Raw genomic sequence first — 5,170 nt, forward strand, 5'->3', positions numbered from 1 at the left:
TTTTCCTTCCTTTCTTTTTCTTTCCTTTGTTTTTCCTTTCTTCCTTTTTCCTTCTTTCCCTTTTATACTATTTCCTTTTCCTTTTCTTTCCTTCTAGTTTTCCTTTCTTTTTCCCTCCAAACAAACATATATAGATAATAAATATAACTTAACAAATATCTCAAAATATCTAGATATTTGTTAAATTACCGTTTCGCCCGAAACGCATAAAATTATCCGTAAAGGATTCACCGCAGTTAATTTCAATTTATTTATCGACGAGAAATTTTAATTGGCATCAAAATATCTTTTTGATTATAAAACTCCAAAATATTATTAACTTTGGCTTAAAAGCCTCCGAGCCAAAATCCAAAATACACCAAAAATACATAAATGGTACTTTAAAATTATGGGTCTTACATTACTCCCCCCCTAAAATTAGTTTCGTCCTCGAAATTATGCATCGATAAATAACTCTGGGTGTTGTTCTCTCATCTTGCTCTCCAATTCCAGAGTCGCATCTCCAGTAATTGGGTTCCAAATCACCTTGACCAATGAAACATCCTTGGTCCTCAATCGCTTAATCTTCCGGTCACCAATTCTCACAGGTGGTACTTCGAACGACATGTTATCCTTTAGCCGGATTGTGTCTGGTTCGATCACATGAGATGGATCTGCGAGATATTTCCTCAACTGTGACACATGAAACACATCATTTTGACCCTCACAAAATCAATGTATTCTTGTTGTGTATACCCTTTTTACTTTGTTGAATTTGTATCCCTAAGAAGAACTTAGGTTCTCCTATCATACTCATTTGAAATTCAAGCTGCATCAACTTAGAAAATTCTTGACAGAGATTGTCATTAGTAGTCCAAAAATAATGTCATCAACATAAATTTGAATAATAAGAATGTCATCTCCTATTGATTTTCTAAAGAGTGAATTATCAACCTGCCCTCTTTCAAAGTTATTTTTAAACAAGAAGTTATTAAGTCCATCATACCATGCCCTAGGTACTTGTGTTAAATCAAACATAGATTTCCTAAGTTTAAAAATATGATTTGGAAATTCAGTACTTTCAAAACCTCGGAGTTGTTTAATATAGACTTCTTTAGTTATATAACCATTTAGAAAAGCACTTTTAACATCCATTTGAAATAATGTAATGTTATTATTTGCAGCAAAATAAAGTAGAATATGAATAGCTTTTATCCTGGCCAGTGGAGCAAATGTCTCAGAGTAATCAATGCCATCTTGCTGACTATATCCTTGTGCGACAACTCTTGCCTTGTTTATGACTATTTCACCTTTCATTTAGTTTTTTTTTTTTTTGAAAGCCCATTTGGTTCCAATAATGTTCTTCTTTGGTCTAGGTACTAGATCCCACACACCATTCCCCTTAAATTCATTTAACTCTTCTGGAATTGCAATAATTTGTCCATCATCTGTCAATGCTTCACCAACAATGGTAGTGTCGCGTTCGGTTTGTCCGCGAAAAAAAATATAAAAAGAGTCGCCACCAATTTTATTTTTATTAAAGGAAAAATTGGATAAAACCTAAAATAATATTTTTGGTTCAAAAATTTGGATTCGGGAGTCGATTATGAGTAGGGAAGTATTATCGCCCTACAACGTCCGTTAAGACGGTTACCCTATAACTAATTATATACAAACTATTTATTTATTTATTTATTTATTTTTACGCCAAAAAGAATAATAAAAAAATTAAATTATTTACATTAATGAAAGAAAAAAAATATTTGTTTTATTAATTTGGTTTGACAAGGGAAAGACCTTGCTCCTACGTATCCCCAGGTGCAATAGGGAAATCAAAACTCACGTAGTTCTTGGGTAGAAAATATTGATGTGTTGACCGATTTAATTATTATTTTTATTTATATATGTATCAAAAAAATAAAAAATAAAAAATAAAAAATGTAATAATAGTAATAATGATGATAATAATAATAATAATAATAACAATAATAATAATAATAATATTTATTCATTGATTATATTTTCTATATTTGTTTTAAAGTAAAGAAAAAAAATTTATTCTTCTTTTAAAACAATAACGTAATGTAGCGGTATGTGAACGAGACAGATGGACACGACGGTGAAATAATCTGTTAAATTATTTGCTCGTACGTTGTCGGATATGTCGCGACACAAAGGCCACCCACGATTGAGAGTGAGTAATATGGTGCGGCGAGCGAGGATGAATTTCATCCGGCGGCCGCGACCATTAATTCTAATCCTAAGGGCGAAAACATTTATCTGTTGTTATGATTTTTTTTAGTTGATAAAGACGTATTATGAATATTATATTACAATATGATGAAATTTATTTTTTCGGCCTATAAACATCAATTAGTTATATTTTTTATTATTATTTTTTGTGTTGCGAAGGAAACAATTTTAGGATTAAACGATTCTTTAAAAAATAAAAGCTTTACACATGATGAATGAATGAATGAATGAATGAATGAATGAATGAATGAATGAATGAATGAATGAATGAATGAATGAATGAATGAATGAATGAATGAATGAATGAATGAATGAATGAATGAATGAATGAATGAATGAATGAATGAATGAATGAATGAATGAATGAATGAATGAATGAATGAATGAATGAATGAATGAATGAATGAATGAATGAATGAATGAATGAATGAATGAATGAATGAATGAATGAATGAATGAATGAATGAATGAATGAATGAATGAATGAATGAATGAATGAATGAATGAATGAATGAATGAATGAATGAATGAATGAATGAATGAATGAATGAATGAATGAATGAATGAATGAATGAATGAATGAATGAATGAATGAATGAATGAATGAATGAATGAATGAATGAATGAATGAATGAATGAATGAATGAATGAATGAATGAATGAATGAATGAATGAATGAATGAATGAATGAATGAATGAATGAATGAATGAATGAATGAATGAATGAATGAATGAATGAATGAATGAATGAATGAATGAATGAATGAATGAATGAATGAATGAATGAATGAATGAATGAATGAATGAATGAATGAATGAATGAATGAATGAATGAATGAATGAATGAATGAATGAATGAATGAATGAATGAATGAATGAATGAATGAATGAATGAATGAATGAATGAATGAATGAATGAATGAATGAATGAATGAATGAATGAATGAATGAATGAATGAATGAATGAATGAATGAATGAATGAATGAATGAATGAATGAATGAATGAATGAATGAATGAATGAATGAATGAATGAATGAATGAATGAATGAATGAATGAATGAATGAATGAATGAATGAATGAATGAATGAATGAATGAATGAATGAATGAATGAATGAATGAATGAATGAATGAATGAATGAATGAATGAATGAATGAATGAATGAATGAATGAATGAATGAATGAATGAATGAATGAATGAATGAATGAATGAATGAATGAATGAATGAATGAATGAATGAATGAATGAATGAATGAATGAATGAATGAATGAATGAATGAATGAATGAATGAATGAATGAATGAATGAATGAATGAATGAATGAATGAATGAATGAATGAATGAATGAATGAATGAATGAATGAATGAATGAATGAATGAATGAATGAATGAATGAATGAATGAATGAATGAATGAATGAATGAATGAATGAATGAATGAATGAATGAATGAATGAATGAATGAATGAATGAATGAATGAATGAATGAATGAATGAATGAATGAATGAATGAATGAATGAATGAATGAATGAATGAATGAATGAATGAATGAATGAATGAATGAATGAATGAATGAATGAATGAATGAATGAATGAATGAATGAATGAATGAATGAATGAATGAATGAATGAATGAATGAATGAATGAATGAATGAATGAATGAATGAATGAATGAATGAATGAATGAATGAATGAATGAATGAATGAATGAATGAATGAATGAATGAATGAATGAATGAATGAATGAATGAATGAATGAATGAATGAATGAATGAATGAATGAATGAATGAATGAATGAATGAATGAATGAATGAATGAATGAATGAATGAATGAATGAATGAATGAATGAATGAATGAATGAATGAATGAATGAATGAATGAATGAATGAATGAATGAATGAATGAATGAATGAATGAATGAATTTAAATTTGCAAAATTGAATGAATGAATGAATGAATGAATGAATGAATGAATGAATGAATGAATGAATGAATGAATGAATGAATGAATGAATGAATGAATGAATGAATGAATGAATGAATGAATGAATGAATGAATGAATGAATGAATGAATGAATGAATGAATGAATGAATGAATGAATGAATGAATGAATGAATGAATGAATGAATGAATGAATGAATGAATATGTCGGTTTTATTTAATATTTTTATTGGACACGACCATTCAAACCATGAATGAAAGAAAGCACTTATACTTTTTTTTTTTGAACGTCATATCTTTGATCTCCTTTTTTTTTGTCCTCTTTTATTTTCTTTTTCTTTTGTTCTTTCTTTTTTTCTTTTTTTCTTTTTTGAAGAAGAATTAATATTGTGATGTGAAGTTGAATCTCATGTTGTTATCTGCCTTGTACTGTAAACAACCTATACTATATCCGATTTTATTGCAATTCATTGTATCGAGGTATGACATATGTTTCACTTTTCCAATAAATGATAATCATAAGATGCATTCAAGAAAAAGAGTTAAATTATAAAGGTAATAACAGTATATATGAATATATTGAAATAAAAAAAGAATATACATAAGATAAAACAAAAGAAATGGGTGGAAGACCCGACTTGGTTGCTAGTAATTCAATAATAAAGAAAAAAAAGAATATACATAAGATAAAACAAAAGAAATGGGTGAGAGACCCAACTTAGTTACTAGTAATTCCAAAGTAGACTGTACTAACTTCTCATGTGATAATCCGATCCATATTGTTCATTTGTCTTTTCGAGTATATATTCTTTGTTCTTGTTTTTCTTCTTCTCTCAGGTCGCCCTTTTGGGTTTTTAACCTAACAGATATTTTTGTGCACCCTAATTTTTGTCCAGGTTGTCCTTTCAGGTTTTCAACCTAGCGGGTTTTTTTTTTTTTTTACCATAGTTTTTTGCCTAGGTCGCCCTTTCAGGTTTTCAACCTAGCGG

Source organism: Cicer arietinum, chromosome 3 (genome assembly GCF_000331145.2).
Source record: "Cicer arietinum cultivar CDC Frontier isolate Library 1 chromosome 3, Cicar.CDCFrontier_v2.0, whole genome shotgun sequence".
Lineage (NCBI taxonomy): Eukaryota > Viridiplantae > Streptophyta > Magnoliopsida > Fabales > Fabaceae > Cicer > Cicer arietinum.